General features: G+C 43.9%; 1 protein-coding gene across 5 annotated transcripts in view; it reads right to left on the bottom strand.

Moving 5' to 3' along the window:
• Pag1 (phosphoprotein membrane anchor with glycosphingolipid microdomains 1) overlaps nt 1-10,429 on the bottom strand; it is a 137,592-nt gene that overhangs the window by 82,167 nt on the left and 44,996 nt on the right. The window contains exon 1 of one of the 5 annotated variants that reach the window (XM_028765977.1): nt 10,077-10,112. The exons of the other annotated variants lie outside the window; for them this stretch is intronic. The gene's annotated coding sequence lies outside the window, so the exon portion shown is untranslated. Of the gene's footprint in view, nt 1-10,076; nt 10,113-10,429 lie in introns of those variants that run through there. 5 annotated transcript variants of the gene reach the window in all.

Below are 10,429 nucleotides of genomic sequence, written 5' to 3'. Positions count from 1 at the left end.
GCCTCCTCATCTCACTTCACTTCTTTCTCTCTCTCACTTTCTCTCTCACTTTCTCTCTCTCTCTCTCTCTCTCTCTCTCTCTCTCTCTCTCTCTCTCTCTCTCTCTCTCTCCCCCTCCCTCTTCCTCTCCCTCTCTCTCTCTCTCCCTTCTTCCTTCTTCCCTGCTTAGAATCTCTCCACTTAGAATTTTTCCTTTGTTAGAATTTTTTCCTTTTCCCCACTTAGAACCTTTCCACTTTTCCCCTTAGATAGCTTTCATAGGAAACTTATTACACTTAGCAATAAACTACAATAACTTCTTTAAGTGCCTTTTCTTCCTGCGACCTCAAACCAATAGACCTAAGTTAGAGCCTGGCAGTGCCTGCAGAGAGAGTACTAAGGATATCTGCCTAACTCTCTGCTGTCCTGGGCTGAGGTATTAAGTGCCAGAAACTGCAGTTTCTGGACAGAGGATACCAGAGGGCAGGCCAGCTAGCTACAGTAGCCTAACCCTAGGTCTTACCCACTGCCGACGCTCTCCCCATTCCCCTCAGCTGCCTCAAGAAGAACCAACCAGAGGAGAAGAAAGAAAATCACCTTCTCCTCCCACCAAGCTGGGGATGGCTCCCGGCATATTACTATCCATGTAAGTAAATAGACATGATGCTGCACACATATGATATTTAATTATGTCTCTGCCATATTTGATTCATTGCTGCCTTCCTCCTCTTCCCAACCCACAGATTCTTACAGTAGGCATGTGTTATCATGTATCACATACGTAACCACAGACCTGTGAGATGGGCAAAGTACTACAGACAAGGCAGCTATATACCAGAGGGGGGTGGGGAGGGAGAGGGAGAGAACATGAAATGAAAGAGTGAGAACCATGTGCTAATTGCTAGCAGGGATCTTGCCATGCTATTTCTTCCTTCAACTTGAAATACACTATAATTCAACCCAGTGCCTTACGGCTTATTAACAGTAAGATTTTATCCCTTATAAAGGTCCCTTCCTGCAAGAGATGTGACTAAAATTTGAGAAATTTAATCTCAAATCTAAAATTCTGCTTTTGTAGGATGGTTCTTAGGCAGCCTTAGGTTTGTGGCATAAAAGGTAGACCCCTGGGGAGTGGGGAGGAGTGAGAGCTGTGGAGCTCCCTTGGAGGACAGAACCTCTTCTATGCTTTCAATTTGTTTCTGTTTTGGTAAAGTTTAAAAAGGGAAGGATGAAATTGTTCCTTAGAAAGAAGCGATAAGGAAAGCAAAGTCAAAGTGGGCAAAGAGCTGCCCAGGTGAGACCCTGCCCAGGTGGGAACCTGCCCAGGTGAGACCCTGCCCATGTGAGACCCTGCCCATGTGGGACCCTGCCCAGGTGAGACCCTGCCCATGTGGGACTGTGCACATGTGAGACCCTGCCCAGGTGAGACCCTGCCCATGTGGGACCCTGCTCAGGTGAGACCCTGACCATGTGAGACCCTGCTCATGTGAGACCCTGCCCATGTGGGACCCTGCCCATGTGGGACCCTGCCCATGTGAGACCCTGCCCATATGAGACCCTGCCCATGTGAGACCCTGCCCATATGGGACCCTGCCCAGGTGAGATCCTGTCTAGGTAAGACCCTGCGGGGACCAGAGCTGAGTGATGGCAAAGAGACCCAGTGGTGCTCACCCGAGGGAGGTGATGGTCCTTCCATGAGTTGCCCAGGAGAGACTCTGGGGATCAGTAAGGTCAGAGCTTGCCACCACATCCTAGTTCAAGCCCTGGCCATGAGATTTGAGAGCCCTTGGTTGTGTATACCAAGAGAAAGGACAGTAGAAGATAAGAGAAAGTTGTTCAGCAGGAGAGGCAAGAGAAGGTAGCAGCCACGCCTGCTGCTTCTGCTTACAGGCTGAAGCCGAGGAGAGGTCACAGAAACTCCTCTTGGCCATTGCTGGGGAAACTCCCAACCCAGAACTACTCAGGGCACACCTCAGTGACACTGAGGCTTCTGGAAGGTTTCCACACCAACCAGAAAACCATCATTTTAACAGGAGAGGGAATCTCAAGTTCTGAAGACAGCATCAGACACAAGAACTTGGGAATAATGCCAGTGCAAAGTGGACATGACCCAGGGAGCCCTGCCTGCTGACTTACCACACTAGCGTAGAACAGATTGTCCCACCCCAGCCTGCCTCTGACCCACCGCAGCCTCCCTCAAGCTACCCTGTCCACTGCCCTCTCACAGATACTGCTGAAAACACACCATGGAAGACTCGACTAGTAACCTAGTTCCAGATGTCCAGGTCCCATTAGAGAACGCACTGAACAGGCACACTCAAGCTTATAAAACAAACATGACTGTGTGTACACAGTCACAGACTAAGCCCAATACAGTAACTGTGAGGGAATTCAATAAAGGTCATCCAGACCCTCATCTTGTCCCCCCCAAAAAAAGAAGCACTGGGGTTAAGTGAAGGCATAAGTCAAGGATACTAAGAAGACACAAACCATTCCACTCAAACACTAATGAGTTCAGTTTTCTCAGCAGCACATGCAACTTTTTCCCAAAGAAGCCATGTTTCAGGATACAAAGAAATCCTTAACAATTACAGGGAAATTCAAATAACATTCTGTATTGCATCTCACTATGATAGAATAAAGCAAGATATCCACAGTAAGAGAAACTACAGAAAACACGCAAATTCAAGGGCATCAAACAATCCACTATTGGATAATGAATGGCCCACTGAAGAAATCAAAAAGGAAATTAAAAAAATCTCTAAAATGTGTATGAACACCAAATCTATGAGACAGAATGGAGGCAGCTGTAAGTAAGTCTCCAGTGCTTGGTGCCTGTGTCAGAAGTTTTAAGAGGGCTCAAATAAACAACTGAGAGAGGTACCTTAGGGTCCTGAAAAACAAGAATAACCCAATGCAGGAGATGGGAAGAAATAATTAAGATCAGGGTAGAAATTAATGAAATATAAGCAAGAACAATACGAGGAACCAATGAAATGAAAAGTTAGTTCTTTAAATAGGCAAACAAGATTGACAGTCAACTTAACTAAGAAAATATGTCCAAAGCAAGAAAACTAGACATGAACGAGGGACACTACTATACACGACAATGAAATTCAGAAACCATGAGGACAGACTATAAAAACTGTGCTACACTACATTGGAAATTGAATTTTTAGATACATATGGTTTACCAAAATTAAACTAAGATGAAATAATTTAGAGAGATTTATAGCCAACAGTAAGACTGAAGCAGGGATATGAAGATTCCTAACTAAACATAGCCCAGGGCTGTATGCAGTCACAACAGAGTTCTATCAGCATTTCACAGGAGAACCAACACCATTGCTATTTAAAGCATCCCCCAGAACATGAAAGGAAAGAATGCTTCCAAAGTCTTTTTAGAAAGTCAGTACTAACCTAATACTAAAACTCAGACAACAACAACAACAACAACAACGAAGAAAATTTCAGGCATATCTCCCTGATAAACACAGATACAAAAACTTCCAATAAAATACTGGCAAACACCAAAACGATCATTCATTGTGATCCAGTGGGCTTCATTCTAGCAAGGCAGAGATTCTCTGACATATATATGTCAATAAATGTAATCCATCATTTACGTGGACTCAGAGATAGTGATCAATCATTTCATCAGATGCAGAGGAGGCTTCAACAAAATCCAGTATCTCTTCCTGATAAAAGTCAGAGAGAAACTAGGAATGGAGAAAGCCTACCATAGCATAAAAGGGCCACCTATCAAAAACCTATAGCCAACGTTATTAGGGTGATATTTTTATGCACTGTATAAAGACTGTCTCTGTATTATACAAACTCAGATTTCTGAACCTGCAGAGATGTGATCATATGTGACCTTGCATGACCTGTCTCAGTGCTTTGCAAACATTCCCTCTCTCAGATTCTGTTGGCTAATAGCCAAGCAGTAAAGATAGGAAGGCAGGACTTCCAGGCAGAGATAGGAACTCAGGGGAGATCTCACATGGGGAGATGCAGTGGAACATGAAAGAAGCAGCAGGCTGGGAAGGAAGGAGAGGTAACTAACCAGCCATGTGGCAAACTTAGGTAGGTGTAAGTGGGATAACTGAGTTATAAGCTAGTCGGGAACAAGCCTAGCTTAAGGTTTAGGCATTCATAAATAAATGTAAGTCAGCATGTCATTATTTGCAAGCTGGTGCCCCACAAAATCCCACAATGCAACATCATACTAAATGGGGAAAACCCTAATGCATCACCTAAGACTAGTAGGAAGTCAAGGTTGTCCAATCTCTCCATTTCTAGTCAACAGACATCTTAAGGTTTCAGCTGCAGCAGTAAGACAAGAGAAGGAAGTACTGTCATATAAATAGGAAAAGAAGTAAATCAGTGTATCCTTGTATACAGATGATATGATCCTACCCATACGAGACTTTAAAGATTCCACAGAAAACTACTAAAGCTGATAAACACTTCCAGAAAGATGGCAGTATAAAAATTAATGTACAATAACCAGTAGCCTTTTTTATATATCAATGGCAAAAATACTGAAAAAGAAATTAAGAAAATAACCCTATTTACAATAGCTATCAAGAAAAAAAACTTTGAAATCAACATAAGCAAGGTAAGAAAGACCTTTAGGATGAAAATGTTGATACAGAAGGAGGAAAAAGAGGAACACACTAGAAGACAGAAAGACCTTACATACTACTGGATCAGAAGAAAAACTACTGTGGAAACAGCCCCTCTACCAAGAACAATCTATTAATTTCAATGAAACCTCAACCAAAATTGCAGGAACATTCTTCACAGATATATACAAACTTTAAATTTATATGGAAGCACAAAAGTTCAATGCTAGCTAAAATAATTCTCAACAAAAAGAATACTGCAGGAGATAGCACACTGAATTTCAACTATTACTACAGAGTCATAAAGACAGAATGGATCTGGCACAAGCAGACACAGGTCATGGAAAAGAAGAGAGGACCCACATACATGTCCACATAATTACAGTCACCTAATTTTAGACAACAATGCCAAAAATATGCATCTGAGAAAAGTTAGTGTCTTCAACAAATGGTGCTGGAAAACCTGGACATCAACATGTTGTACAACAAAACAAACCCAACAACAAACAAAAAACTAGATCCCTGTGTTTCATTTTACACAAGACTCAATTCAGATAGATCAAAGGCCTCAGTGATGCCTCAGATGCATCTCAATGCTGAGGCACAGGGTAGGGCTTCCTGAACAGCTCTCGTGGCATAGGACATCACACCAACTCTTTTTTTTTTACTTTGGAGAAACCATTTAAAATAGTTTTTATTCTATTTTTTATTGGATGTTTTATTTACATTTCATGTTATCTCCTTACCCCATCACCCACCCACCCAGGAGCCCCCTATCCCCTCACCCCTCCTCCTGCTTCTCTGCAGATGTACCCCTACATACTCCCCCCACTCCCACCTCCCCACCCTCAAATTCCCACCCCCTGGGGCGTCCAGCCTTCATGAGACCAAGGATCTCTTTTCCTACCTATGGCCGACATGGCCTTCCACTCTTACATATTCAGCTGGAGCCATGGGTCCCTCCCTATGTGCTCCCAGGCTGGTGGTTAAGACCCTGGGAGCTCTGGTTGGTTGGTATTGTTGCTCTCCTCATGGGGCCGCAAACCCTTTCAGCTCTAACAGTCTTCACTCTAACTCCTCCATTGGGAACCCCATGATCAGTTCAATGGCTAGCTGTGAGCATCTGCCTCTGAATATGTCAGACTCTGGCAGATCTCTAAGGAGACATCCATATCAGGCTCTTATCAGCATGCACTTCCTGACTTCCACATCAGCATCTACCTTTGGTGACTGCACATGGGATGGACACTCAGGTGGAATGGTCTTCAGACAGCCCCTCCTTCAGTTTCTGTCCCTCACTTTGTCTCCATATTTGCTCCCTTGGGTATTTTGTTACTCCTTCTAAGAAGGACCGAATCACCCCCACTTGGTCTTCCTTCTTCATGAGCTTCATGCGGCCTGTGAGTTGAATCTTCACACCAACTCTTGACATGTGGATCTCATGAGACTGATGCTTCTGTATAGCAAAGGAAATGAGTAACTGAATGAAGAGGCACCCCACAGGGTGGGAGAGATATTTCTAGCTCTGTATCTGATAGAGGATTAGTATCTGGAACACATAAGGAACCCAAATAACCAAACTCCAAAATACAAATGACCCAAATTAAAAAAAAAAACCAGACTATGTAGCTAAACAAAGAGTTCTCAACAGAAGAGTTCCATACTCATAGCCATCCTGGAATACATAGTAGAACTACTTTAAGATTTCGTGTCATCCCAGTCAGAACAGCTGTAATCCAGGATAGAAATGAGAAGACTGCTAGTATGGATATGAAGATATAGACCCTTTGTATACTGCTGACGGAAGTGTAAATCAGTACAATCACGCTGGAAATCAGTCTTGAAGGTTCCTTAAAAACTGAAAACAGGACTACTACATGACCCACTCTTGCCACTCTGGGCATAGGGATTTATATCCTAATACAGAGACATGCATATCCATGGTTACTGACGCTCTGTTCACAATAGCTAGGAAAGGGAATCAGCCTAGATGTCCATCAACTGATCAATGGATTATGAACATGTGGACCATAGAGCAGAATCCACGTCAGCTATAAAGAATACAAAATCATGAAGATTTCAGGTAAATAGACGAAACTGGAAAAATTCCTCAAGTGAGATAACAGAGGCCCAGAAAGGCAAACACCACACGATCTGTCTCATGTGTAGACCCTTTCCTTGGCCTTTTAGTTTGGTGTATGTAGTTAGCTGTACCTTCAGAAACCAGGAAACTAGAAAGGGGCAGGCAGCGGGGAAAGTATTACCTTAGGGGAAGGAAGCATGAGGTGGAGATGGGGTGGGGGGTGAGGAGTTGAATGGCGCAGGCTGGGGGGAGCTGGCATACAGGTAATTTAATACAGAGAGAGAATACTGGGGGTGGGGAGGTTGAATCAGATGGCAGATAGGGAAGCTAACGGGGTCACAGGGTAGGGCGACAATCAAACGAAGCAGGTATGAGAAAGCTACATGAAAACCTATTACCTTGTAACTCAATGGAAACCATCGGGGAGAGTTGGATTTAGTTATGCTCAGCTGGCTAGCAGTTTCCTGGGATCTCTGTCTTTGCCTTCCACGATGTACTCACGCATGTGCACTGCTGAGCAAAGCCTTTACATTAGCCTGGGGATATGACGTTAGGTTCCCAGGCTTAAATGGCAGGCACCTTACCCACAGAGTCATCTCCCTAGCACCCAAATTGTTCCTCAAAGAAGCTAAACAAATGCTGTAGAAATGAGGACCTTATAAAACACTTGCCACTAAGCTGGAATCTAAGTTCGCTTATAAAGGCTGGCCGTTCTTGGAAGCTAAAGGGTATTACATTGTACTGTAAGCTCACCCCAATTCCATCCATGGTCTGCCTCGTTGTTCTCAATACTTTCCTTTGTCTAGAGCCCATTGAAGGAATAACCTACATACATTGCTGTAAAATGTATGCTCAAACAGGACTTTTCAGTCTATGTTCTGCTGGCAATAAGGATGGATAGGTTTTTGTTTTGAGGGAACGAGTAACTTTTACACCAATATGGGATAATATGTGACAATCAAAAACATTTCCCAGTCTTTGACAAGTGTCCCACATGAGACAAAGTCGCCCTAAGTTGAAAACTGTAAGTTCCAAATGAGTCCATACGTACTCACTACTTCTGTCCTAATGTCTGTCTTACAGCGAAAGACTGTGTGAGTAGGACCCTCAGGGAGGGCACAGACAGAGGAGTGAGTGGTCCGCTGTGAGGCCAGTGGTCTTACTGCAACATCTTACTCAGTACCTGTGTTTCCTGCTGGAGTGAAGCTTGCTTAATACTTTGAGAGGTAATGAGTTAGTACGTGGTAAGGATATGCAAATGACATGGCAATGAAATACAAAACTTTGGAGTACACTAAAAGTAAGCATGGCCACAACTTCCGTGAGCATCAGGCTTCTTCACCTTTAGTGACTAAATGCCTAACCTTTTGTCCATAGAAGTGAGTGGTAGAATGGATTCTTAATGGAAGGCCTTGTATTTTGTGACTTTGGTCATTGCCATCTTAGAGACAGACAGTTGCTCTCATGCTGGAGGACCACAGGAGTCAGAGGCCAGGCCAGAATCATCAGATGCTGACTGCTCTCTGTTGTGTCCCATGAGAGAGCAATGCTCCCGAGCCCAGAGCAATGAGGCTGACTCAATTCTCCCTTCTAACTGAGACAAAGGACAGAAAGTGTAGAATAGAGTTTGAATAGAGTTTAATTTTTTTTTTTTTTTTTTAGAGTTTAATTTTGGTCATTCATTTTTAGTCCTAATTTTCAAAGGGCCTGGTAGGCTCAACAGTTTTACTAAACAGCATTTTTAGATTCAGACAAGTGCCCGTGCAGGGGCATTTCTTAGCCCTAGCTATCGAAAAGGTTAAGAGGGGCTTTAAAATATCTTTATTTACATATGCTTTTTCTAATTCTGTTCTAAGCTAATCCCATTTTAATAACTCTGCAAATATTTTAAATATCTTCATACACCTGTCACTGTGGCACCTGGAGTTTTGATATTGATGAAAACAGACTAATTTTCCTGTCCCCGTGGAGCCCAGCGGTAGAGAAGAGGCTGAGCACCCACCTGGCAGAGTAACTGCGACGCTCACTGAAGGAATGCAAGCTTTAGGAGCACGGCGAGGTGGATATGACAACAGGCGTGAGAGTCAGGAAAGACTTCATGGACAGGACACTGGCTGAAAGGCTAGGACACAATGGCGGAGTCAGAAACCAGGCTATCTATCAGCTGATATGAGGAGGGAGAAGTAAGGATGTAAGGTCTAGAGACGGTGAGATACGTAGCAGAAATAACTTACTCACAGGAGGAAGCCTTCATTTGACTCACAGTTTCACAGGGATTGCGGGTCATCATGGTGGGGAAGGCAAGGAGTTGGTTTTTTTTTTTTTTGGTAGGGCATGAGGTAGGACAGCTTCTCATACTGATGGATCACAGGAGAGCAGAGAGCTGAACTATGGCCAGCGCCTGGCTAAAACTCCCAAGGGCCTGTCCCTAGTGCCCTGTTTGTACCAGCCAGGTTCCATCCCTTAAACACTTCACAGCTTCCCAAAAAAGTACCCACACTGGTGAGTAAGCCGTACAGACTTGAGCCTACGGGGACTTAGATTCAACCTGTGACAACATGACTAGCTGGCAGTAACACAGGAGAACAAGGTCTGTTCTGGCTACTGCAGTGAACAGGAGTCCTGTTAGCATGGCGATGTAGGCTCTCTCAGCCCTACCTAGAGCAGAAGTGATGGGATTGAATCAGGAAGAAATTGGAGCTTTACCAGGCGAGTTTAAAGAAGAAAGGGGGAACGTCTGAGCAAAGACTTAGGCTGGATGCCAAGAGTGATTTCAAAGAGACACCATGAGCTCCAGTTCAGCATGCAGGAAGGAGCTGTAGGAGAAAGAGAGTGAAGGGCCAGCAGTAGGAGGAACAGAGGTAAGGAGGACAGGAGTGGTAACAGAGAACAGCTCAGGGAGAAACTGGGTTAGACACTTCCTACTCAAAAGACAGTCTCTGAACCGGCAGCGTCAGCAATACCTAGGGGCTTTTTAGAAATGAAGGTCTCAGGTCCATAGGGTCTGCATTTTAATACTGTCACAGGTGATTCAAGTACACAATAAATCTGAGGAAGAACTAATTGTCTTAATTACTGTTATATTCAATCCAAGGTGGACGAATCTTTCCTTGCATAGAAACAGTAACAGTTCAGATGGTGTGTGAGCAGGTTTGAGGTGATGGCCCTCCTGCGGCCTGGCTCAGAGTTGGCCCCTATGGTTCATTTGAGTTTTTAGAACATTCATCAGTCTGCCTCACACCCTCGGTCTGCAGTCTTTATGCCCTAATAACACGAGTGGGGTGCTCAGCACCGCTCCTACCCTTGCTTTCCTCCCTGGCGGCAGGTGGAGGGCATCTTTTGCTTCCCAAGACCACAGTCCAGATCCGCTCCTCTGTTCTCCTTACCTATCCACGAGGGTTAGCTGGATGCGGAGCGTCCTCAGTCATGTCTGCACAACTCTGGATACTCAGAGAGCCAATAAGAGATATTGGGGCAAAGAAGATGGAACTGTCATTTACACCTTTTTAAGATTTAGCTTTCCAATTCAATACTCATTTATGGTTTCGTACCTTCCTTAATATGAGTAGCTGTCTTCACACTTTATTGTTAGTTTTATGTGTATATATGTATTTACCAGGGAAACAACAGCTTCACGTGACAATACAGAACGAGTGAGACTGAGCCTAACTAATATGAGTAGCTGTCTTCACACTTTATTGTTAGTTTTATGTATATATATGTATTTACCAGGGAAACA

The sequence above is a fragment of the Grammomys surdaster genome, unplaced genomic scaffold (genome assembly GCF_004785775.1).
Source record: "Grammomys surdaster isolate TR1022 unplaced genomic scaffold, NIH_TR_1.0 63, whole genome shotgun sequence".
In the NCBI taxonomy this organism is placed as follows: Eukaryota; Metazoa; Chordata; class Mammalia; order Rodentia; family Muridae; genus Grammomys; species Grammomys surdaster.
This window is presented reverse-complemented; position numbering and strand designations above follow the sequence as displayed.